Source organism: Ranitomeya variabilis, chromosome 6, assembly GCF_051348905.1.
Source record: "Ranitomeya variabilis isolate aRanVar5 chromosome 6, aRanVar5.hap1, whole genome shotgun sequence".
In the NCBI taxonomy this organism is placed as follows: Eukaryota; Metazoa; Chordata; class Amphibia; order Anura; family Dendrobatidae; genus Ranitomeya; species Ranitomeya variabilis.
The window spans coordinates 471458281-471485820 of NC_135237.1; the positions used below are offsets into that span (position 1 = coordinate 471458281).

General features: G+C 43.3%; 1 protein-coding gene across 3 annotated transcripts in view; it reads left to right on the top strand.

Moving 5' to 3' along the window:
• The window catches only part of NCOA2 (nuclear receptor coactivator 2), a 181738-nt gene that overhangs the window by 26496 nt on the left and 127702 nt on the right, over window positions 1-27540 (top strand). The gene's annotated exons all lie outside the window — the stretch shown is intronic.

Sequence of the window (27540 nt, forward strand, 5' to 3'; positions counted from 1 at the left end):
TTCGAAAACGAAGTCAGAACCATGCTGAAAACAGCAAAAACTGCGTTGGATCTGAAAATTTTTTTTTTTTAAATGCATGTTTTTTTGGTCTGAATTTCTCTTGAAAATCATGTTGGATTTTTTCACCTAAAAATCCTTGTGACCATACGATGATTGGCCTTCACTCTATGGAGAGCGGTGAATGGTCGGATCAGACTTCTTGCCACCTCCTGTCGCCTCCAACTCAAAAATATTGCCAGAATCCGTTCCTTCCTCAGCCCACAATCTACCAAAACTCTTGTGCATGCTCTCATCATCTCCTGCCTTGATTACTGCAACACCCTCCTCTGTGGCCTCCCAGCTATCGCTCTTGCACGACTCCAGTCTGTCCTCAGCTCTGCTGCCCGGCTAATCCGCCTCTCTCCTCGCTACTCCCCTGCTTCTCCCCTCTGCAAATCCCTCCACTGGCTCCCAATCCCCCAACGAATCCAGTTCAAACTACTAACACTGATCTACAAAGCCATCCACATTCTGTCCCCTCCCTATATCTCTGAACTAATCTCCCACTATCTTCCCTCACGTAATCTTCGTTCATCCCAAGACCTCCTACTCTCCTCCACACTTATTCGTTCCTCACACAACTGTTTTCAAGATTTCTCCCGAATATCCCCATCCTCTGGAATTCCATGCCTCTACACGTCCGATTATCCACCACCCTCGGATCCTTCAGACGGAACCTGAAAACCCATCTCTTCAGGAAAGCCTACAGCCTGCAATAACCATTCTGCCACCTCACCAACCACCCGAGCTGCCGCCGCCTCACCCCTACCTTCTGTCTCTTCCCTACTATCCCATAGAATGTAAGTCCGCAAGGACAGGGTCCTCTCCCCTCTGTACCAGTGTGTCACTGTAAACCTGTTTACTGTAAATGATATCTATAACTCTGTATGTAACCCCTTTCTCATGTACAGCACCATGGAATTAATGGTGCTATATAAATAATAATACCGTAATAATCAGACTTGTGTTATGTATCCAAGCCATTTGTCGTACAATGCAGAGGGAAAACTCCTTGTAGTACACGTTCCATGCTGAATGGGGGAGCCACCTGGTGGCAGTGGGCATGTCTATAGGCAGGACGGGTGACCCCCATTCTCCACTTAGAGGTGGATATAGATAAGGTGCATAATGTATAGATGCAAATAAAAAATGTGTTCACATATCATTAAAACCACTGGCTTTGTCCAGAAAGCCGACATGTACCGTATATTGTGCACGTTTTGATGCTTTTTTAAAATTTTTTATCTTTGGTACTAAGCAATTTTAGATCTGAAAGTGTGAAAAAAAAAAACTGCATAAAAAAGCTGAAAAAATTAGCCACAGGTGAAAAAAAACTTGCCTTGTGAATTATTGTAGATTTTCATTGTCATTAATTTTGTTGTTACTTGAAAGTGCAGCATTAATTTCTGCACGAAAGCGCCTGTAAAACCTCGGTGTGAACAAGCCCTAGCCATATGACACCACACGTGACCGAGGCTTCAGTGATCAATCATTTCTGCCTTTCTGGTGTGTAGATGTCTTTTATGCTGTTGATTTTTGTGAGGATACAGTTTTGTTGAAGCGGAGCCGTGATCAGCGTGCTTGGTGTGATCGGCGAAATAATGCCGCGCACTGACTGTTTACTACACGACGGGCCGGGAACATTCCCTCCTCAGGCCAGCGTGTTCTCAGGTTTCATGCAAGTGGCATTTTTGTTTTATGTTAAACATTTACAGCATATATGTATCGCTCTCACTTTTCCTTTTTTTTTCCTCTCTCTTCTTGAATGTTGCTCTTTGCTCTTATCACATTCTGTCCTCAGCCATGACTCCTCTGTATGTAGCCCCGAGTTTGTTATATCTGCATTCGGCCTATGTATATTAACACCCAACCTTTCCACACCACCGAACCATAGCTGCCATTAAATGAAAGCAATGTTACCTAAAATCTTGATCACGTAGAGTATATAGCTGTCACTGTGGAAAACCGCCTTGGTGGCTTTCCTAAAGTCAGAGGGCATGCAGGAGTAACGGCTGTGGCCCCCTTCCTTTTTTTTTTTTTTTTGCTTAAATTTTAGTTTTTATATTTATTTCACAGCAAAATAAATCTTTGTTTGATAGATGATATAATACCGCTTTCTACTGTATTTCAGCTTTAAGAGAGATGACGGCATGTCCTCTCCCGCTGATGTGCAAAACCATGCCAGCTCATATGAAGCCGATTTGTACTCCAATAAGCCAAACCTTTATTGGCTAAATTGAATTGATGTGTGGACATAAGGACATTATTGAAGAATAGATCAAGGGTCAGCGAAGGGACAGCGGCTCAGTGCTGCATCATCCGCCATGCCGGGGTGGCACTACGTGCTCTCCTTATTACATTTAGGGTCAGTGTCCTCATACGTTGGCTGTCCTAGGCCAAGGCCTACTCCATGCGGGTTACATAACTGCAGGACTTGGGCCTGTAGCTGTGTAAGTAACATGATAGCAGTACTTCTCGGTGGACTCGTTGGTATCTACGGAACGCAGATGTTACAGCCTGATCTATACCGTGCTGGCTGTCATTGTGCCTCCATGAGATCATAGAATTCCTCAAAAATTAATTATCATACTTTTATTTATTCACAGTATATTGCTGACTGGTTGTGGAAAGGATTGCATTAAAGGGAATGAATGTGCCTATTGTTTAAATTAATATTTTTGTATACATAAAATGTGCCTTTCTTACACTAACCACTGAGCCTCTTAGTAGGCTGATACTTCTGTTCTGTACCGATCATTTTTTTTTTTTTTGCGATAATCTCATTATAAGTGTAGATTCACACAACGGTATATGTAAAAAAAAAAAAAAAAAAAAGTTCAGCGTTTCATCCAGAAAAGTGATAGGATTTTTTTTTTCTCATTTGTTCTTTGTGTGCAGCCTGTACTATACTAGTCCCCACCCAACTTACTAGCTCAGTAATAAGAACAAATTAAACACACACAAAAATACTTTATTGAATAAACACCTTACCACACTATCCCCCATTCACCAAGGACCAGGAACATCTGAAGAGCAGGGACGTTACTAATGCCAACACACCAGGGCCGTCTGGGAGAGTCAAGGCGAAGCGGCAGGATTGGAGCATCTCGTGTGATGCGTCACTTCGGGGGGCGCCTGCGGGCTAGTCTTTTTAGGCTGGGAAGGCACCAATATCCATGGACTTTAGTTAAACTAGGAACATCGTTCAGACATGGTCAGCGCTTCTGTCATTGTATGTAAACTGCAGCCTTGCGTGTTCACCACCACTGCTCCAGCGCCGCTTTTCTGTCACTACCCTTAGTCTTCATTGACCAAATGCAGCGGTGACATCGCAAATTACTGGACATGTGACCTCTGCAACCAGTCACTGACCCGAACACAGTGATTGACTGCAGTGGCCATGTGCGTTGTAATTTTGTGACGTGACTGCTGCAGCCTGTCAACAAAAACCAGAGGCAGCGCTCGACAGGTGACGCTGGTTCCGTTGTGGGGGAGTATTGCGCTTTTTACCTAGTGCAAGCGTATAAGAGTAAAGAAATGAAATCCTAGAAAACCCTCTTGGGCTTGGCACGCACAATTTTCCAGGAAGACGAACTTGCAGAGTCTTTAAAGAGGAAAACCCATAAAAAATACACTTCATGTGAAATAGTCTGTTTCCTGGAGCTTCTTCATGAATTTTTTTTGTTTGCCATCAGCTGAGCATTTTGTAACGTTTTTGAGGACCAGCATTTTTTTAAAAGATTAGTGAACTTTTTTTTTTTTTTTTAAACTCAATTTAACATTGAAGAAACTGGTAGTGATTTTTCAAGGAAAAATGCTTAAAAAGACGCAGTGTTTTCTTTTGAGCCTTCTCATGGCCTATTGCACAGTACAGATGGCGCCTGAGGAATAGTCGGGTCGCTTCTTGTAGCCACTTGGCATCTTTGGAAATGTAAAGTGGTAAATAATGCATGACGTCTGAAATACACACTATCACATAACCTTGTGCAAATCATGTGGGGGAACTGAAACTTATAAAAGTTTATTACAGAATTGCAAAGAAAGATATGAAAAATGTACAACATTGTAATTATAATTCTTAGCAAAAAGTAAGCTGGCCCAGGTTACATATTCTAGGGTTAAAAGTGAGAACTTGTGAATGAGTGGTTTCTACATAGGAATTCATATGCTCATACTTTTGAATGTTTTTTGGGCACTTTTTAATGTGGATTTTGGAATAGACTCGCCTGAAAGAAACATGAAGTGCTCCTACCCTTAGGGAAGTTTTTATGTGGATCTTGAAGCAGATCTGATTGACAAGCCGCACCAATTCATGTGGATTTTGGAGTGGATATGCTTCAAAATCCCATTAAAAAAAACTCTGTGTTAACATAGCCTTAATCTGGTCATGTGTAGCCTTAATCTGACATCTGTCTTGGTAAATCATTATTGTAATAGTCTTTTTGTGAATTCCATCTCAAAACTATTTTTCCAGCGCCATCTATATTATTATTTATTGTTGTTTATTCATCCATGCCACTAACACTGAGGATGTACACACTCCTGTTCTCACCTGATTCTGGATCCGTGAATGACGCTTTGTGCCTGGTAATCACTTGCTTCCTGTGCCTGATCCTGATCAATTAGTGTATGATGGACTTTTAAAAGGAAGTCTGTGATGACTTGCACATGTACTGCCACATGTACAGAAAATCATATATGCTTTGTCCTACACTGTAGTTGGGTTCTTTTCACCAGGTTTTCAGGAACAGCAGTCAATTTCACCTTTAATTTCCATCTGATTATCATACTTTTTCTGCTTTTGTAACACTTGTGATCCCTTCAGTGATAACACCCAGAAGTTTTCTAATAGTGATCTTTGTGATTTCCATTAACTGCAGGACATGCCGGTGAATTGATGTTCTATGATTATGACTCGGTTCTTGGTAAATGTATTGTATCTTTACTGTGAGGCTGACTACGAGCTTGACGCTGGGAAATGGTTTTATTAGGAATTTCTACAGTAATGTGGGTTTCTTCTGTGAGACAGGACATTACTAATACAGTGTGTCCGTAAAGTCATGGTGAACCTTTGACCAATCACTGGAAAGCAACAAAAAACTATAGAAATGTGAAATCTGCTCCAAATAAAATAAAAACTCTCCCAGTTTCACACCTATTCAGTGCAGTTCGATGTGGGCTCCATTTGTTGCCCTATATACATCCAAACGATAGTGAAGTTCTTGCCACACACGGGTAAGGACGTCTGGTGTGACAGAGTGAATAACGTGTGTGATTCTCTGTTTTAAGTGATTAATGTCGTTGATACGTTCAATGTACACATGTTGCTTCACATAACCCCAAAAGTAAAAGTCTAAGGGCTTCAGATCTGGGGGTCGTGGTGGCCATGGCTTGACAGAACCCCTGCCTTTCAACCGTCGGGGGAATGTTCTATCCAGAAACTCACGAACAATGGTGGCGTAGTGTGGAGGAGCGCCGTCCTGTTGAAACATGACACCTTCTGGAAATTGTGGCACTGCATACAATTCCAAAATGTGAAGATATGTATTTGCCATCACAGACCGCACCACGAAAAAAATGGGCCTGTCACCTCATCATGCATCAGGCCACACCACACGTTCACTTTAGGGGTGTTACGTTCGTACTCCACTTAGGCATGAGGATGTTCAGCAGCCCATATTCGGACGTTATGGCGATGAACACGTCCACAGATATGGATGGTCGCCTCATCGCTAAACACAATCTTCTGCAAAAATCTGGCATCATTGTCGATCTCGTGAAACATATCTGTAGCAAACTCGCATCATTTGGGTCTGTCTGCCGGTTTGATAGCGTGCAACAACCGCAATTTGTACCCCGTAAAACAGACGTTTCTTTCGTCACTGACTGATGGCCTACCAGAACGGGATTTTTCCACCAAATTGACTGTTTCCTTCAACTGCTTATCTCACCAAGTGATCTCTTCATAGTCTGCACAGGGGTCAGCAGCGGATATCCGTCTGATACTAGGGGGTTTTCCTCTATTTTCTGTTCTTCAGCCCACCGTAGGTGGTATAAGCGTAAGGTGCATTTAGACCGTCTTGTATTTTGTGAACAAGTGAACGACTATGGCCTGTGGAAATATTCCAGCCATCACCCGACTAACAAGTAAACAGCTCGTTCCTTGGTGATAGTCTTTATAGGTACCACATCCCCTGTGTAAGCAGATGATGTGCTGCAGGTGACATGTCAGCATTTGTACCTGTCAGCTGCTCAATAATGGGCCTAGATCAGCCCATGTGCTTCTCACAAAATTAGAATATCATCAAAAAGTTAGTTTCTTTCAGTTCTTCAACACAAAAAGTGAAACTTATCTATTTCAAGTGTTTATTTCTGTTAATGTTGATGATTATGGCTTATAGCCAATGAAAACCCAAAAGTCATTATCTCAGTAAATTTGAATAATTAACAAAATACTCCTGCAAAGGCTTCCTAAGCATTTAAAAAGGTCCCTTAGTTTGTTTAAGTAGGCTCCACAATCATGGGGAAGACTGCTGACTTGGCAGATGTCCAGAAGGTAGTCATTGACACAATCCACAAGGAGGGTAAGCCACAAAAGGTCATGGCTAAAGATGCTGGCTGTTCACAGAGTGCTGTATCCAAGCATATTAATGGAAATTTAAGTGGAAGGAAAAAGTGTGGAATAAAAAGGTGCACAAGCAACTGGGATAACCGCAGCCTTGAAAAAATTAAGAAAAGGCCATTAATAAATTTGGGGGAGATTCACAAGAAGTGGACTGCTGCTGGAGTCATTGCTTCAAGAGCCACCACACACAGACGTATCCAGGACATGGGCTACAAGTGTCACATTCCTTGTGTCAAGCCACTCATGACCAATAGACAACGCCAGAAGCTTCTTACCTGGGCCAAGGAGAAAAAGAACTGGACTGTTGCTCAGTCGTCCAAGGTGTTGTTTAAAGATGAAAGTAAATTTTGCCTTTCATTTGGAAATAAAGGTCCCAGAGTCTGGAGGAAGAGTGGAGAGGCCACAATCCAAGCTGCGTGAGGTCTAGTGTGACGTTTCCACAATCAGTGATGGTTTGGGGAGCCATGTCATCTGCTGGTGTAGGTCCACTGTGTTTTATCAAGGCCAAAGTCAGCGCAGCCATCTACCAGGAAATTTTAGAGCACTTCATGCTTCACTCTGCCGACAAGATTTATGGAGATGGAAATTTCATTCCCCAGCAGGACTTGGCACCTGTCCACACTGCCAGAAGTACCAATACCTGGTTTACAAACAACAGTATCACTGTGCTTGATTGGCCAGCAAACTCACCTGACCTTAAAGGGAACCTATCACCTGAATTTGGCGGGTCCTTTTTTGGGTCATATGGGCGGTGTTTTCGGGTGTTATTAACCCCTTTTTTTCCCGCTGGCCGCACGCAGGTCGCGAAATTGACTTGCCGTTGATTCGCTTTCCTCCCTAGTTAACGCGTGCGCAAAGCAATCTTGCCATGCGCACGTGCAGTATGCTTTGCCCAACTGAGAGCAAAGCCGAAAACCGTTAGTGCGCATGCGCCGGCGCACTATGTCCCGGAGCACAGCGAAATACTTCCGGGACATAGTGCGCACTAATGGTTTTCGGCTTTGCCCGCAGTTGGGCAAAGCATACTGCGCGTGCGCAAGGGGTTAATAAAAGACCCGAAAACACCACCCATATGACCCAAAAAAGGACCCGCCAAATTCAGGTGACAGGTTCCCTTTAACCACATAGAGAATCTATGGGGTATTGTCAAGAGGAAGATGAGACACCAGACCCAAGAATGCAGACGAGCTGAAGGCTGATATCAAAGCAACCTGGGCTTCCATAACACCTCAGCAGTGCCACAGGCTGATCGCCTCCATGCCATGCCGTATTGATGCAGTAATTGATGCAAAAAGAGCCCCGACCAAGTATTGAGTGCATTTACTGAACATACATTTCAGTAGGCCAGCATCTCGGATTTTAAAATCATTTTTTTCAATCTGGTGTTATAAAGTATTCTGATTTACTGTGATAATGACTTTTGGGTTTCATTGGCTGTAAGCCATAATCATCAACATTAACAGAAATAAACACTTGAAATAGATCACTCTGTTTGTAACGACTCTATATAATATATGCTTTTTGTATTGAAGAACTAAAATAAATTAACTTTTTAATGATGGGACAAAGTGGTAATAGCCGTCAGTCACAAGCACCAGTACAGGGTTGTCTGGTCAGCCAGGAGCACACGGCTCTTCACCACAACCCCTTCTCTGCTCCATGGTCGGGGGTGCGGAGAGTCCGACACCTACTGTCTAATGATTTTAAAGAACCAGAAACCTCTTTATTAGTGATGAGCGAATATACTCGAGAATTCCCGAGCATGCTCGGGTGTCCTCCGAGTAGTTGTAAGTACTCGGAGAATTAGTTTTCAGTGCCGCAGCTGAATGATTTACAGCTATTAGCCACCATAAGTACATGTGGGGGTTGCCTGGTTGCTAGGGAATCCCCACATGTACTTATGGTGGCTAGTAGCTGTAAAGGCCCCGTCTCACATAGCGAGATCGCTGCTGAGTCACAAGTTTTGTGACGCAACAGCGACCTCAGTAGCGATCTCGCTATGTGTGACACGTACCAGCGATCAGGCCCCTGCTGTGAGATCGCTGGTCGTGTCGGAATGGCCTGGGCCGTTTTTTGATCGTTGAGGCCCCGCTGACATCGCTGAATCGGTGTGTGTGACACCGATCCTGCGATGTCTTCACTGGTAACCAGCGTAAACATCGGGTTACTAAGCGCAGGGCCGCGCTTAGTAACCCGATGTTTACCCTGGTTACCAGTGTAAATGTAAAAAAAAAAAAACAGTACATACTCACCATCTGTTGCCCGTCAGGTCCCTTGCCGTCTGCTTCCTGCTCTGACTGAGTGCCGCCGTACAGTGAGAGCGCAGCAGTGACGTCACCGCTGCGCTCTGCTCTCACTGTACGGCGGCACTCAGTCAGAGCAGGAAGCAGACGGCAAGGGACCTGACGGGCAACAGATGGTGAGTATGTACTGTTTGTTTTTTTTGGTAACCAGGGTAAACATCGGGTTACTAAGCGCGGCCCTGCGCTTAGTAACCCGATGTTTACCCTGGTTACCCGGGTGCTGCAGGGGGACTTCGGCATCGTTGAAGACAGTTTCAACGATGCCGAAGTCGTTCCCCTGATCGTTGGTCGCTGGAGAGAGCTGTCTGTGTGACAGCTCCCCAGCGACCACACAGCGACAAAACAGCGACGCTGCAGCGATCAGCATCGTTGTCTGTATCGCTGCAGCGTCGCTGTGTGAGACGGGGCCTTAAATCATTCAGCTGCGGCGCTGAAAACTAATTCTCTCTCGGAGGACACCCGAGCGTGCTCGGGAAATCCCGAGTACCGAGTATATTCGCTCTTCACTACCTTTTATCTTTCCTTGCTTTTATCCCTCTACTTGACTGCTACAAAGGGTTTGTTTGGTCAGTCCTGTGTTTTCATGTCCGGGGTTGATGATTCCTGATCTCGTTTTTTATTTGCTATCGACCTGGAAAATAACGTTACTAAGGAAAGTTCCTTCTGTGAATTGCTCTCTATGTAGATTAGCACTTTATTTGCAGCTGTTAAATATTTTTGAGACATGTAATATGCAGTGTGGGCCCCGGGGAGGCTGGGCTTTGTAGTGCCACTTTTTTGCTTATTTTTCTCCTTTCAGAATAATTGGCTCCCAGTATTGGTACCGGAAGTTTGTAATCTTGAAGTGACAGGTGAGATATTATCCTATTAGGATTAATTGTTTGCAGGTTTGTCAGGAAGGATCGTTATACACAGACTATTACATTGGACAGTTCTTCCAGATGAATTGGGGAAATCTGTTGAAAGTTTTGTGCCTCTCTTGGTCCTGGATGAGAATTTTCTTAGCAAAGAAATAATCTCAATCAATAAATCATACTTTATTTCTTTTTAAAAATAACTTTTATAGCTCAGTGTAAAAAGTTGAGACCTCCTTCCCCCATCATATCTCCAGCCCATGCTGAGGTTGGAATGCATGGAGCAGGGATACATAGACATTGCATTTTGTTATTTGCAACCAGCTGATTTAGATTCCTTCCTTTCCCAAATCTCTACAGTGGGGCAGCAGAGGTGAAGGGAAGGTGGGGAACAATGTGACAAGCTGGTGGCTCCAAGCCCCTTAAAAGCCCTGTAATGAATTTGTGTTTGGGTGCATACTAGGTGGCAGTCCCATGTAACAATCGCTGTACTGTGGGGAGTTATTGTTACATGTCATGAATGGGAAAAGTATAGCACAATGAGATCACTTGGTGTAAAGCTAGGTTCACACTTGTGTTTTTCATCTGTTAGGCGGCACAGTCTTCACTGCAGTTCACCGGGAGAATTTCACTGCTGTGAATTTCCACTCGCCTCTGCACCGTGCGACCGTCTCACGGTGCTAGTGGGGATCTCACCGATGTCACCGCAGTTCAGCCTGGCTGGGAACGCAGCCTCCGTGACGTCACCTCCAGTCACTGACTCTGCGCTCACAGCAGCTCATTCATCAGTGGTTCTCAGCCTGGACGGTCGCATCTTGGCACCGTCCAGGTTGAAAACTCTTTATCCCCCAGACATGGATTATGGCGTGGGACAAAACGACGGAGAAGTGAGGGGGATATGTTTTTTTTTTATTTCAATTCTCTTGCAGGAGACAATGGCATTGGTGGAATGTTTCGAGGTTGTAAGTATGGTATAATTAAGATTTATTAAAGAAGTCTGTTTCTTTCAATTAAAGGACTTTTATTCTTGGTGTATGTGTTTTTATACAATATGACTATGGGGTTAGTAATGGGGGCATCTTATAGACTCCTCTCCATTACTACCCTCTGGGCTTGGTGTCACCTGACAATACAAAGGTGACATCAACCCCCCCAACTATTACCCTTCTTGCCACCGCTACAGGGCAAGTGGGAAGAGCGAGGCTAAGTGCTAGAATTAGCACATCTTAGGCCAGCGTCACACTCAGCGTAAGACAATACGGTCCGTTTTTTACGGCCGTAATACGGAGAAATGTTCCCAAAATAGTGGTCCGTATGTCATCCATAGGCAGGGTGTGTCAGCGTATTTTGCGCATGGCATCCTCCGTATATAATCCGTATGGCATCCGTACTGCAATATTTTCTCGCAGGCTTGCAAAACCGACATCTAATGGATTTATGTGCTCAAATGTTCGGTAAAACATATATACAGTGTGTGTGTGTGTGTGTATATATATATAGATGCGCCTATTCTGGCACTTGGCCACTCTCTTCCCACTCCCGTGTAGCGGTGGGATATGGGGTAATGAAGGGTTAATGTCACCTTGCTATTGTAAGGTGACATTAAGCCAGATTAATAATGGAGAGGCGTCAATTATGCCACCTATCCATTATTAATCCAATTGTCTGAAAGGGTTAAAAAACACACACACACATTATTAAAAAGTATTTTAATGAAATAAACAAACAGGTTGTTTTAGTATTTTATTGCTCAATCCACCTGAAGACCCTCGCTTGGCAAAATAATAAACCAACAATATACATACCTTCGGATGAACTGTCAGGTCCCACGAAGTAAATCCATCTGAAGGGGTTAAATCATTTTACAGCCAGGAGCTGCGCTAAAGCACTGCTCGTGGCTGTAAAAACCCCGGGTGCTGAAAGGAAAGCTGGGTGATCTGTACTTACATTGAGTCGCGGTGAGGCGCCCTCTGGTGGATGAACTCATATGAACTCGAGCATGGGAACTTTTCCAAGGCTGCAGTTCATGAGAACATCCACCAGAGGGCGCCTCACCACAACTCGATGTAAGTACAGTATTTTATGCGCTCTTAAGGCCGTAAAACTCGCTAATGTGACGGCAGCCTTAGAGATATGCCTTTTCTGGGGCGACTGAGCTCATTTTTTTTTTTTAGCCTGGGGGTTGGGGGCAGTATCTATGGCTCCTTCCTAGGCTATTAATATCAGCTGCAGCTGTCTGCATAGCCTTTGCTAGTTATTAATTATAGGGGACCCTACATCATTTTTATTTTTTTTTAGGGACCCCCATTTTAATAGCCATTTAAAGGCTAAGTATACAGCTGTGAGCTGATATTAATAGTCTGGGAAGCTCCATGAGTATTACCCCTTCCCAGGCTATAAACATCTGCCCCCAGCATTGGCTTTCCCTCTGCCGGTTAAGAAAATTACGTGGGAGCCCACCTTATTTTTTTTTCAGAAAAATTATCTTTTAATAAGAGTACAGTAAGCTGCACACACTGCACTAATTGTATGTCACTGACCTCTATATATCCAGATTCCACGTGTTATCTACTGTTTGTAATCCATCTCTTCTATACTGTCAGCTCCTGTTGTTATTTCACTGTACTTGGCTGCTGAATTGCCAGCATTTCTTCTATCAAGTATCTAATATATATATATATTGTGTGTAATATAAACACATAAATTGTATACAGTGTGTATGGAAAGTATTCAGACCCCTTTAAAATTTTCACTTTGTTTTAAAATTTTCACTCTTTGTTTTATTGCAGCCATTTGGTAAATTCAAAACAGTTAATTTTTTTCTCAATAATTTACACCCTGCACCCCATCTTGACAATGGGCGTGATGAATAGGCTGTTATCCAGACACTTTGCATCACACTTGCCTGTGTGACTAGCGTCCTATGCAAGCCCTGTTTGTGTGCATTTTTGCTACTAGGCAGCCACCCCTCCATTATTTAAGTGAGTGGGTGGTTGTTCTCATCGGTAGCTTGCACCTGTGCTGCTCCAGCCTTTATCAGTGGGGGCCTTCTGCACCCTGCTAGTGTATTTGTCATTTGACAAGAAATAAAAAGCAGCAAAAACGCCCAGTGTGACCATACCATTAGTCTTTCAAAAATGCCTGACTTGGAGAAAGGTAAATGCTTGTCACTTCTTTGAAATGGCTCCTCTTGGAAAATGCTCTAAACTAGGCACTGTTCCATATAAAGGTGGCAAAAAATGCTTCTGAAAAAACTGATACAAAGCTTGAAAAACCTCTTCAAAACCACTGCTGGGAATTCTTCAGGAGGAGAGCTTTCTGATGCAGTTTTCACTAGAAAATTCCTAGTTTTTGACTGCCACTTATACTGCAGGATTATTGTGAACAAGCTTTCCTAGAAAAAGCTCGTTTGTCCGGTGAACTGATCTGATCAGTGGTGGTTTAATGCCGGATTTGCACAGCCTAAGGCTATGTGCACACGTTGCGGATTTCCTGCGGATCCGCAGCGTTTTTTTCTGCGCAGAAACGCTGCAGATTTGCAAGTGATTTACAGTACAATGTAAATCAATGAACAAAATGCTGTGCTAATGGTGTGGAAAACTCCGCGCGGAAACAAAGAAGTAGCATGTCACTTCTTTTGTGCGGATCTGCAGTGTTTTTGTACCCATTCCATTATAGAAATCCGCAGGGGTAAAAACGCAAGACATCCGCACAAAATCCGCATAAACGCATCAAATCTGCACCTGCGTTTTCTGCCAAGAGATGCAGAATCCGCACAAAAAATTCCAGAGGCAAATCCGCAACGTGTGCACATAGCCTAAGGCCACTTTCACACGTCAGTGTCTCCAGTACGTGTGGTGACCGTTCTCACGCGTACCGAAGACACTGACACACGTAGACCCATTAAAATGAATGTGTCTGTGCACATATCTGTGATCCGCGCGAGCAGAGGGGAATAATGAGCGTTATATTAAATTCTGAACGATGACAGCGGGTGGTGGCTTTTGGGACTCTTACTCCCATCATCTGACACCTGCTGCTGCTAATAACAGTGACAGCAGGAGCGGATGATCCGGGTATTCCTCAGCCGCCGTCTGCGATATATCAAAATAAATTAATGAAAAACTGGGCTTGGGTTTTCCCCCTATTTCCTTGAACTAACCAGGCTAAACTCACAGCTGGGGGCTGCAACCCTCAGCTATCACCTTCAGGAAGATTGGTTATCAATAATAGAGGGGTCCCCACTCTGTTTTTTTAAATTATTTAAAGGGAACCGGTCACCCCCAAAATGGAAGATAAGCTAAGCCCACCGGCATCAAGGGCTTATCTGCAGCATTCTGGAATTCTGTAGATAAGCTCCCAATGTATCCTGAAAGATGAGAAAAAGAGGTTATATTATACTCACCCAGGTGGGGGGGGGTCCGGTCCGGTCCGATGGGCGTCGCGGTCCGGGGGCTCCCATCTTCAGAGGATGATGTCCTCTTGTCTTCATGCTGCGGCTCCGGCACAGCCGTACTTTGTCTGGCCTGTTAAGGGCAGAGCAAAGTACTGCAGTGCGCAGGCGCCGGGCCTCTCTGACCTTTCTAGACAAAGTGTGCCGGAGCTGCAGTGTGAAGACAAGAAGACGACGTCATCCTATGAAGATGGGAGGCCCCGGACCACGACGCCCATCGGACCGCCCCACCAGGTGAGTATAATCTAAACTCTTTTTCTTATCTTTCGGGATACATCGGGGGCTTATTTACAGCATTCCAGAATGAGGTAGATAAGCACTGATGCCGGTGGGCTTAGCTCATCTTCCATTTTGGGGGTGACAGGTTCCCTTTAAATAAATATTTTAAAAAAACGGCATGGTGTCCCCCCCCCATTTTTGCCTACAAGCATTGCTAAAGCTCACAGCTGGGGGCTGGTATTCTCGGGCTGGTATTCTCAGGCTGGTAAGGGGCCATTGATATAGGCACCCCAGCCTAAAAACAGCAGCCCACAGCTGCCCAGAAAAGGCACATCTATTAGGCTAGGTTCACATTGCGTTAGGGCAATCCGTTTAGCGCTAGCGGATTGTTCTAACGCAATGTTTATTTAGGGGCCGCGCTAGGGGTCGCGTTAACGTCCCCGCTCTCGCAGATCCCCGATCTGCGAGAGCGGGGAACAGACCTCGGGCGCGCCACAGAAGAACGGCACATCGCTAGCGCGAGCCGAAAAAGGCACGCGCTTGCGATGCGCTAGAGGGAAACTTCACATTGCTGTCAATGGGTGCGCTAACGGACCCGTTGCACGGCGTTAATTGCGACATTTTCTCCGTGCAACGCTGTCCGTTAGCGTGCACACATTAACGCAATGTGAACCTAGCCTTAGATGGGCCAATTCTGGTGCTTTGCCCAGCTCTTCCCACTTGCCCTGTAGCGGTGGCAAGTGGGGTTAATATTTGTGGGGTTGATGTCACCTTTGTATTGTCAGGTGACGTCAAGCCCACAGCTTAGTAATGGAGAGGTGTCTATAAGACACCTCTCCATTACCAATCCTTTAGTTGTATGTTAAATAAATGCACAGCCAGAATAAAATCTTTAATTGAAAAAATGACAGACTCCTTTTATATTCTCAATGAAGCCATACTTAGGACCTCGCCTAATTCCACTGAAGTCCTTGATCTACTGTAATAAAAATAAAATAGAAAACAATATACCATACCTGTCCATCTTTCTGTCCCACGCCGTAATCCATTTATGGGGGATAATTAGTTTTCAACCTGGACGGTGCCAAGATGCGACCGTTCAGGCTGAAAACAACTGGGGAATGAGATGCTGCGAGTGCAGCCTCAGTGAGTCACTGAGGCTGCGTTCCCAGCCAGCCTGAACTGCGGTGACCTTTAAGACCGTGGGAAAAAGTCAGTGATGAGGTCACCGCAGTTCAAGCTCCGTGTCTTCACAACAGATCGGAATTTTTCTCGGCGGCGGCAGAGGAATACCCCGATCATCTGCTCCTTCTGTCACTGTTATTAGCGGCAGCAGGTGTTGTATGATGGGAGTAAGAGTCCCAAAAGTCCGCACCTGCTGTCATCGTTTGGACTTTATCCCCTTTATGCCATCGGAAGAAATAGTATGTCCGGTGGCAGAACCCCCGCTTTGATGTGGACTCCGGCGGGGAGCCCGCATCAAAGCTGGGACATGTCAGCTATTTTGAACAGCTGACATGTGCCCGCAATAGGCGCAGGCGGAATCGCAATCTGCCTGCGCCTATTAACTAGATAAATGCTGCTGTCAAATTCTGACAGCGGCATTTAACAAGCGCTTCTGGCCATCCGTCCGGACATTCGCGCACCGGTGACCCCGTCATGTGATTGGGGGTTATCAGTGCATCGCCATGACAACCAGAGGTCTCTTTGAGACCTCTATGGTTGTTGATGCCAGATTGCTATGAGCGCCACCCTGTGGTTGGTGCTCATAGCATTGCTGTAATCCTACTACATAGAGGCGATCTGAGCATCTCCTCTATAGCAGAACCAATTGAGTTATGGCATCTTCTATCCTCCCATAAAGGCTATTGAAGCATGCAAAAAAAAAAAAAAAAAGTTTTTAAAAATATGAAAAAAGTAAAAAAAAATATATACAAGTTTAAATCACCCCCTTTTCGCCCCATTCATAATAAAACAAACAAACAAAAAATTAAACCTACACATATTTGGTATTGCCGCGTTCAGAATTGCCCGATCTATCAATAAAAAAAAGGATTAACCTGATCGCTAAACGGCGTAGCGAGAAAAAAAAAAGGCAAACCACCAGAATTACATTTTTTTTTGTCGCCGTGACATTGAATTAAAATGCAATAACGGGCGATCAAAAGATTGTATCTGCACAAACGTGGTATCATTAAAAACGTCAGCTCAGCATGCAGAAAATAAGCCCTCACTCAACCCTAGATCAAGAAAAATGGAGACGCCACGGGTAATTATTGCACAATTTTTTTTTTTCATAGCAAAGTTTGGAATTTTTTTTCACCACTTAAATAAAAAAAAACATAGACATGTTTGGTGTCTATGAGCTCATAATGACAGGTCAGTGTTAGCATTTAGTGAATCTAGCAAAAAAGCCAAACAAAAAACAAGTGTGGGATTGCACTTTATTTTGCAATTTTACCGGGCTTGGAATTTTGTTTCCCATTTTCTAGTACAAAACATGGTGAAGCCAATGCTGTTGTTCAAAAGTACAACTCGTCCCACAAAAAATAAGCCCTCACATGGCCATATTGACAGAAAAATTAAAAAAAAGTTATGGCTCTGGGAAGGAGGGGAGTGAAAAACGAAAATGCAAAACCGGAAAAGCTCCGGGGGTTGTTATGACGCTCATCATTCTCCTATGCTCACGCCCATCGCCAGCAGAGCAGGGGAGAATGAAGAAAGCCGGCTTCAGCACCTGCTGCCAGGGAACAGCGCTTACTGTAGTGCTTCTTCCCCGGCGGCCGTCCGTGAGGTACTGATGTGGCACAAAGTTGCCATACGTGTTCCGGACATATTACACACATGGACACGGATATCTCCAGTACCGGTTTTTCCGATACTGGAAATATCAGGTCGTGTCTCAACCATATTGTTCATGTTTAGACATTGAGTTGTGTGCAAACATCTATATGACACAAATATTTATTTAAAAAATGTTAAGAACCCATATCCGAAACCGTGGGGAATTGGTGTTCATTGGTCTGCTATTTCCATTGCAGATATCCCACTTTACACTGTATAAATAATAATAATCTTTATTTTTATATATAGCACCAACATATTCCGCAGCGCTTTACAGTTTGCACACATTATCATCGCTGTCCCCGATGGGGCTCACAATCTAAATTCCCTATCAGTATGTCTTTAGAATGTAGGAGGAAACCGGAGAACCCGGAGGAAACCCACACAAACACGGGGAGAACATACAAGCTCCTTGCAGATGTTGTCCTTGGTGGGATTTGAACCCAGGACCCCAGCGCTGCATGTACTAGTGGCAGCTAGCAGTATATACTAAAACCAAAAACACTGAGCCAGAGCACATGTTGGTACAAGTGCAGTGCCTAGTTGTGCATTCACACTGCGACCATTTAACAAGCAGAATCAAATATATCTAAAAAAATAAAATGAGCAAATACCCTGTAGTGAGTATATAAATAGTCATAGTACATTTACATAACATGGGGCGCTTACCGTAGTTTACTGTTTACATATATATTTTTTTATCAACAGACCATCTCACCACGACAAGGTGTATCCCAACCGGGATGGTACCTAGCTCTTGTAGTTCACCTCACTAAGTGTCAGCAGACGCAAAAATTGATAGAGCAGGACCTGTGTAAACAAAATGTAAACACCCCAGAAAAGGAGAGCTGTGCCTCAATTTGTACAAAGTACAAAAGAAACTTTTATGAGGTGGCTTTTACACCCACATTGCACTTATACTAACATATATTCTGGCTCAATTTTTTTTGTTTAGCTTTTTGCCCTTTTGTACAAACTGGGACAAGGCTCCCCTTTACTTCGGCTGTTCATTTTGCCTACACAGCTTTCCACGGGTGTCTGAACAGTCGGGACCTAGGTGCTTCTCTGCCCTTATCTTTTTTTACTCCTGCTGACACAGGTGAATTGTAGTACACATTGTCGTGGTGGGATGTTTTTTACTGTTTTATTTTTATCAAAACAATGTTAGCCCCTTAATGATTGCCGATACACCTTTTAACAGCAGCAGGTAAGGTACCTCAGCGCCGCTTTTTAACGTAGCTAAGAAATAAGGTTATAGCACCCCCCTAGCATCACAAAATCTCTGGGGTCTAGGCTACTGGGGATAGCTGAGACCCTGGAGAACATGATCTGGGCTGGTTTTAATCGTCCTCTGTCACGTGACCGAATAACGTCGGTCAATAAGAAAAAAAAAAGTCTGATTTACAATTCATTTCTCTCTGTTCTAATATGATCTAGCGTATCAGAGAAAAGAGAAATTGGGTCCCCCAATACCTCCGCCATCCCCGTGCCCTCCTGATTTGTCCCTTGGCCCTCCGCGTCATTTCTTGGAAAAGGCAGACACATTCACAATGCGCCTGCCAAGATCTGCCAGCTGGTACCCGGCATTAATAGGGAATTTTTCCTATTGGTTCTTTTTGATCACTGTGATAGACCCTATCACGGTGATCAAAATAAAAAAAAAAATAGTAAAGCAAACAGTGTATTTCCCCCACATACGAGGTATCGGCGTAGTCAGAAGAAATCGCACAACAACATTTGGAGTCCATTTTCTTTTGTTAAACTTGTGAAAATAAAAAAAAAAAGTTTGGGTCTAAATCACATTTTTTGTGAAAAAAGTTGAAAGTTCATTTTTTTTTCCTTCCACAATCCTTTGGTTCCTGTGAAGCATCTGAAGGGTTAATAAACTTCATGAATGTGGTTTAGAGCACGTTGAGGGGTGCAGGTTTTATAATGGTGTCACTTTTGAGTACTTTCTAGGATATAGACCCCTCAGTCACTACAAATGTAATGTGGTACCTAAAAAAAAAAAAAAAAAAAAAAGTAAATTTTGGGGGGAAAAATGAGAAGTCGCTGGTCAACTTGTAACCCTTATAACTTCCTAACAAAAAATCATGTTTCCAAAATTGTGCTGATGTAAAGTAGACATGTGGGAAATGTTATTTATAAATATGTTATCTTGTGTGGCATGATTTTCAGATTTAGGGGCACAAAAATTAAAAGCTTGAAAACTTTTTTGCCCAAAATTGTTTTTCATAAATAAATAAATGCAAGTCATATTGAAGAAATGTTATCACTATCATGAAAGTACAATATGTCATGGAAAAACATTCTCAGAATCTGTGGGATCCGTTGAAGCGTTCCAGAGTTATTACCATATAAAGGGACTCTGATCAGAATTGTAAAAATTGTCTCGGTCACTGAGGGGTTAAGGAACTGTTCTGTACATGTACTATTGATTTACTTACTACAGGGTGTTTGCTTATTTTATGTTTAGCAGTATATATTGTCTGGTCAATGTACATTTTGCGGTTTTGTGCAGTGCACTTAGCTGTTTTATGGCCATTTCTTGCAATTTAAGACAAATGTCCTTTTTTCTGCTTATTGGCCTGCTTGTAGTTCTCATACATTGTTGTTTAATTATAAGGTTAATATACTGTTCCCGATATTTGGCCTATGCTGAAACAACATACTTATGTTGTTTCAGCATAATTATACTTGGAGCTCTGACGTCACTACTCCTGTAATGCACTACAGCTCCTGTCATCCGCATGTGCAGGCACAGTTATCCACTGAGTGTTTTAATACTTTACTTTTTGTGGATGGGCCAAGTATTACTTGTACTTGAAGATATAAAATGTTTGTGGTGGAGATTGAGCGACCTCCTAGTGTTCCTCTTACTGAAACGTGAAAAGTAATAAGTAGTAGAAGGTAAGAGAGCAGGGACAGAAGATGAACATGGGGTCATGTCAGGCGTCTGCTTTACCAGGCTAATAAATGCCTTGGGTAAAAATATTAGTTGTGTAAATCCTCTTTAGCCATGCACTGTGTCCTTCTCTGTTGCTTATTATTTCCCACTAGCCATGGCCGTTACCGGCTTTCTGTTACTGGATGGCTCTCATAAGGCTCTGCTATTTTCAAGAAAATACAATTATTTGGTTTGAGAATGTAAAAACTCACCGGAGATGGAAGTGGGTGTAATGATTGCTGACCATTAAGGCATTGGACTTGGAAAAAATCCTTCTGTATTAGCCGGGGCAGTGGGTAGAATTGTGTGCGCTACAAGTGGTTTATCATGTTTGGGGATAAAGGATTGGGTTGAAATACAACATGCCTGATCCCTTTTTCCTTGGCCAGACACTTCCCAGTGAATGTCATCCGATCCTTCTCCATACAACCTAGATTTTTGGGCACCTTTCCTGCATTATGCTGTTGGCTGTAGCTTTTGTGCCCGGTGTACCTCACTGCTGAGCGACCCAGGTGATCTGTGCCTGCGTCCTGGTACCGCTTTATACTTGTAGTGCTTCCTGCCCGCTAGGCCTGAGACTTTCCCATTAATTACTCTGTAGTGAATGATGTCACGTTGGATAGGAAGCACATTGTTTCATTGGGCATCCTATAAGGAAGCATGACGAGGTTACAAGTTCAGATGACTTTGTTAAATGGTGACCATATGAAATGGCTGCGGACGTTACTTTTTGTGTAGTTGTGAAGAGCGTTTTCTCCACTCGTGTTGGAACCACGGAATTCCAAGTGAACGTGATCTAACAGGAAACTTGTTTGACAGACGCTCGTGTTCATTCTGCGGCACTTTCCAGTGAAGGCGTTTACAATGTTGGTTAAGGTGGTGTATTACAGAAGTGTAATTCTGGTAAAGGTGGGCCATGTGGAGAAAACTGCAGCAAGCACTAGTATGGTCCGATGTGTGTGTGTCCCATAATAACACGGCTGTATGAGCCGGGCTCAGGTTTTCCCACTTACTGTAGTGTTCATAATACTAGCAGTCCAATATAACCAGATTAATCACTGTTTTTGGTATAAATTCTATTACCACATTCTAAGAAAACCTTCATACTCCGCTTTCATCATCTGCATGTTTTTGGGTTTGTGTATTAGAATAATTAATTGAAATGAGTGATCAGAATAATATCAGTGAGGAGATCAATTAATGACGTCAATCTTTCTATGAAGAAACCGGTGGGAATCAGATGCCCCTTATGTAAGGGTGAAGTCAGGACATGTTGGACATACATTTCTCCTTGGAAGCCTGAGAAATATAGGTCGTTCATGACAGAAGAACAGCGTACTTTGATTAAAAAGTTGATTAGAGAGGGTAAAGAAGTGCAGACAATGATAGGCTGTTTAGCTAAAATGATCACCAATGCTTTATAATGGAAGCCAAACCAGAGAGACGAGGAAGAAAATGGAAGACTAACATTCAAATGGATGGAAGAATTGCCAGAATGGCAAAGGCTCAGCCATTGATCAGAGGATTATCAAAGACAGTCTCAAGTTACCTGTGAATACTGTGACAGGTAGAAGATGCCTGTGTGAAGCTAATCTTTTAGCAAGAAGTCCTTGCAAAGTCCCACTGTTAAAAAAAAAAAAACAAAAAAAACCCCAAAACAAACCTGAAGCGAATACAATTTGCCAAAGAACACATCAACTGGCCTAAAGAGAAATGGAGAAACATTTTGTGGACTGACGAAAGTAAAATTGTTCTTCTTTGGATCCAAGGGCCGCAGACAACCCACAAACTCTGCATACAAGCCACAGTACACTCTGAAGACCGTGAAGCATGGTGGAGCAAGCATCATGATCTGGGCATATTTCTCATGATATGGACATTGATGTCGGACCTATTTATCGTATACCAGGGATAATGGACCAGTTTTCATACATTAAAATACTTCAAGAGGTCATGTTGCCTGACACTGAAGAGGATGTACCCTTGAAATGGGGGTTTCAACAAGACAACGACCCTAAACACACCAGTAAACAAGCAAAATCTTGATTCCAGTCCAACAAAATTGAGGTTATGGAGTGGCCAGCCCAATTCCTGGACATTAATCTGATAGACTCTTGTGGGGTGACATTAAAAATGCCGATTGAGGCAAAGCCAACCAATGCCAAAAAATTGTGGGATGTAGTCCAAGCATCCTGGGCTGGAATCACAGGTGACGGGGACCAGCAGTTGGTGACTCTATGCCAGAGGTCCCCAACTTTTTTTGCACCAGGGACCGGCTTTAAGCAAGACCAGTTTTCCATGGCCCGGTGGGGGTGGGGCAGAGGCGGGGCTTTGGTCATATGGGGGTGGGGTTATGGAGGGATGGAGCTTAGTGCATACTTATCATATAATTATGACATTTATAATGAGAATGTGATTCAAACTGATTCAATGTGATTCAAACCTATAAAGCTGTGCCTTATATATAGTGCTCTGCACTGTTGCCCCATAGATGCTCCACATAAAGCTGTGCCTTATATATAATGCTCTGCACCGTTGCCCCATAGATGCTCCACATAAAGCTGTGCCTTATATATAGTGCTCTGCACCGTTGCCCCATAGCTGTGCCATATAGTGCTCTGCACCGTTGCCCCATAGATACTCCACATAAATCTGTGCCATTGCTGCTGCAATAAAAAAAAAAAACAACACATACTCACCTGTCTCCTCAGTGTCCCGTCCCGGCGTCTCTCCGCACTGACTGATCAGGCAGAGGGCGGCGCGCACACTATATGCGTCATCGCGCCCTCTGACCTGCACAGTCAGTGCGGAGAGACGCCGGGAAGATGGCGCGACGCCCGGCGTGTGGAACGAGGACAGGTGAATATGTAATACTTACCTGCTCCCGGCGTCCCGCTCCTTCCCCCGGACAGCTGGTCTTCGGTGCCGCAGCCTCTTCCTCTGTCAGCGGTCACCGGCACCGCTGATTAGAGAAATGAAGCTAGCTGTCAGCGGCGCCGCGGACCGGCTGAAAAACCCCAACGGCCCGGTCCTGGTCCACGGACCGGCGGTTGGGGACCTCTGCTCTATGCAACATTGATGTGAAGCAGTTCTAAGAAACTGTGGGTGTACAACTAAATATCAGGTTAGTGATTCACAGGAATGATAAATCGTCATAAAAAATAGTAAAGACAAATGCAGACACGGCTATTGTTTAGAACAGCTGAATGTTATTTTTTTTGTAAAGTACCGTAGTTAAATTATCTACATTTCTCTTCATGTTTTGAATTAGAAAACAGCGTGCAATGTTCCCAATGCTGGAAATAAAAACTAGTATAAAGATTTTGTGATGAACTCCTGTTTTTGAACGCCTGCTATTATCTTGAACACTAGTGTATGAGATGACCCTATGTGAAATACTGAACGTGTGAACGTGGCTTATTACCCACCATCTCACCTGCAAATTTACTCTCCCGCCAGATATTCTCATATATAGAATGGACTTCAGTATCCCAGCACAATATCCTTTTTTGCTTTGTTTCGATCTGTCTAATGGTTTCCATCATAAACGGAGATATGACGGACACTGAAGTATAATGGTGCCTGCTGTGGCGGCGTCCTTCGCTTTGTTGGTGAGAAGAACGTTGCTTCACTGTTTTCCTGGCAAATGTGACAGAATCTTTTGGGTCTTGACAGCTCCTCTGATGCAGATGGTTACATATTCTATATCAATTATTGCCAAATCTAGGCAGTGTTAGGAGCGGCTTTTGTACAACCACATACCTGGCATCTCTGGAAAACATCTTATGGAAGCGTGTACTTCCTATGAGAAACATTGGCTCCACTGACAACTCTATGGTACGGAGCTCTGTGTCAGCATAGACTACATTGCTGCCACAAACTAATCCAATGTTTTTGCTTTTCCTATCAGTCTAACTAACTGGCATTAAAAAAAGAGCAAGAAATGCATAAATAAATATTCTATATACTGTATGTCTCAGGAGTTCAGCCATCCCCTCTCAAGACTTGATGTTCTGTTCCACCATTTTTATTCTTAAAGGTAATCCGTCAGGACAGTTTCACAACTGAAACTAGTGGTGGTATGGCTTTATAGGTTGTGGTACAGCAATGAAAATGATACCTGGCATGTAGTAATCCATTGTGTCAGTGCTGAGAAATCAAGTTTTAAAGAGGACCGTTCACCAGTTCTAACATGTTAAACTGGCCACATCATGGACTAGTGGCTGCAGAGCTGAATCAAAACTAGTTTGTATCTTTTAATTTCTCCTCTCCATTGTGGAGATATTAACTTGTAAAATTTAGGTTATATTCTATAATGAGACTAACGACGTGTTAACAGAAATTCTTCTCTGGGGGCGTGTTCATTTTTTTGCCTTGTTTGTTGCTGCCTGCTTATGATTGGTCAACCTCTTACAGGTGAATCAGTACACGCCCCCAGAGACAAATCTCTGGTAACGCTCAATTATAACCTTAACTTTATATCCCTGCAACAGAGAGAAGAAATGTATAAGATAAACAAAGATTTACTCAGCTCTGCGGCCACTGTTCCATGATGTGACTAGTCATGCTCAAACTGGTGAAATGTCCTCTGTAAAGCCGAATACAAATGGAAGTGCATTGGGTGGGTGTCATTGTGCTGTGAGTGCATCAGCATGCCACAATACACTTCTCAATGGTGACACATCAGATTACTACAAAACCGGTATCCTTTATGTTCTTGTACCAGGACCGAGACGGCCATGCTGCTGATTTCAGTAGTAAAATCGTACTGGCAGGTTCCCTGTTGTTTCCCAGATCAAGTTTTTCGTTCTTTTCATCAAATTATGAGCAGACATTAGCGCAAAACTGCAATAACTGGAGTGAAAATCAGGAGAGCAGATTTCTGAGCGCCCTAAACATATGGTAAAGATTTCAGAGGAAAATGGGGAATAAAATGAAGGTTATTTATATGTTGATGAGAAGTCGCTTTTAATGTAAATTAAATGAAGATTGTGCCGGAGAAGAGAGCGCTGGTAATTGCTAGTGACTAATTGTAGAGGCTCGGAGCCAAATGCTTCTGGCTTAGAGACACAGTAATGGATTTGTTAGAAGACCGTTCCTGAGAGTCGGAGGTTGAGGCTTGCCGCTGTCTTCTGTGTGTGTGACCCGGACTTACTGCTAAGCAGACGGCTGCTTCAGTCCCAAATGCTGAACTGTCCCATGGACGGAGGAACGATGGGGCTCGATATGGACACGAAACCCTTAAGTACCTTGTACAGTGAACGAAACAGATTCTGAAATTGCTCCAAGTCGTCTCTACAATGGATCTTTTAATTGGGTTTCAGGGCTAATTAGTGAAAGAGGTTTTATCTCTCCCAAAGCCTTAGAGCTCGCATTAGCCAGTAAGAGCTGAAGACATTAATTAATCATTAATCAGAGCAAGGCAAATAATTCAACTTTTGAGAGTTTCAGTGAATCTAGTTCCAAGGTCAATATATTACGGGAATATTGCAGATTGTAAGAATAGATTGTGCGGCCAAGTGACACAATTAACCCTTTGCCGGCAACAAACAATTAGCAGTTGGAGCTATATATAGCGCTTCATTATGGGTCCGTGATGATAATATAATTTACTGACCGCCTTTGGACTGGATTCACTTGTTGGTTATACTGAGTAATTATAATGGAAAGAACATTAAGCAATCATCACCTTAAAGGCTAAAAGGGTTCTCCCGCTGAAGACACTTAGGTGCGAGCACAAGGCGTGGTCGACCCTCTGCCAGCAGCAGTAGCTGCACACTGATGACATGGAATTGTGCCGCGCTTTCCTCCGTGGGAGGGCATCGCTTTGGCTTGGCGGTCTGTCTTGCATTATGGTCTTACCCTTTTGGAATATGAGTAGGATATGTCTTTAATGTCCAGTTGTAGGGAGCGCCTGAATCTTCAGGGAGGGAAGGGTTAATCTCTTTTAATTGTGGAGTCTCATTATTGAGGCATTAATGGGATAAAAAGTTGGATTCTCTGCCTTTATCTCCCAGATACCAGCAGCAGAATACAGGCTGCCATTTATTTCAGGCTATAGGTATGATTCATTATTGCATTTATGTCATTGTTTCAGTCTGTTTTTGGAGTTTTTTTCACATTTTTCATTTGCGCCTTATTCTTTTAATTTGTAACTTTAAGTCTATGTAGTGTTTTAATGATTGTGGCATATGTAGGTCAGCCTAAAAACAATCAGCAAACCTGTGTTTTCCCACTAGTTATCATGTTTACATGGTCTTATTCTTTGTTCTGCCGATTTTGGGGGAGGCTGAAGGATCTTTACTTTTCTGTTATTCTCTAACACCAGCTTTCCTTTGAGCAAACATCATGTCTACATTATTATACAACGTGTAACGGATACACCAGTGTTTATGACCATGTTAAAGGGAGTAATAAGTCAGCACAAAACGACTTTTCAAACCAAGCACTGGCGCACGGTTCACCAATGGCTTAGTCAAACAGTTCAGTGCATCTTCCCATCTATTTATTTTTCACTTATCTCCACCTTTCTCTGGCTCCTAAAATGTCAATCAAGGGTGGTGCAGATGGATGTAAAACAGGGAATCTGTCATCAGCTTTTTGCAATGAGAGCAGCATGATGTAGGGGCAGAGACCCAGATTCCAGTGATGTATCACTGGGCTGCATGCTGTTATTTTGATGCAATCATTGTTTTCCCTTCTTCAGATTTACCAGTTTTCTGGATGTGAAGCCCTAAATAACCCGACTGATGCCACTTATTTACAGATTTATGTGCACTGTGCATAGGCAGAAACTGCTAATCGGTGGTGGGGGCAGGGTCACACAGGGCAGGAGGACTATTAAGCACCAGACACCTAGTCCTGTAGTGACCATTTCCTGCTGATATTGAAGCAAGAACACCCAGCCTAGTAAGTGACACATCACTGGAATCAGGCTCTCTGCCCTTACACCATGCTGCTCTCCTACCGTATTACATAACAAAAACCTGTTGACAGATTCCTTTTAATATGGATACTGGTTATTTCTTGTATCTTGCTAGTTCAGTTATTCGATAAGTAGAAAACACCATAAATATTTAGAGATCTTTTGACTTATTCCCATACACGGCTGTAAGTGGTTACTGGCACAAAGTAATCCCTGAAATCATGGGATCTGTTGGCTGTTTGTATGACTTTTGTTATTGATAGCTTGCCTAACTCTATGTATCAATAACATAATTTTACAATCTTTTTATTTAATGACTTTTTTTCCCTTT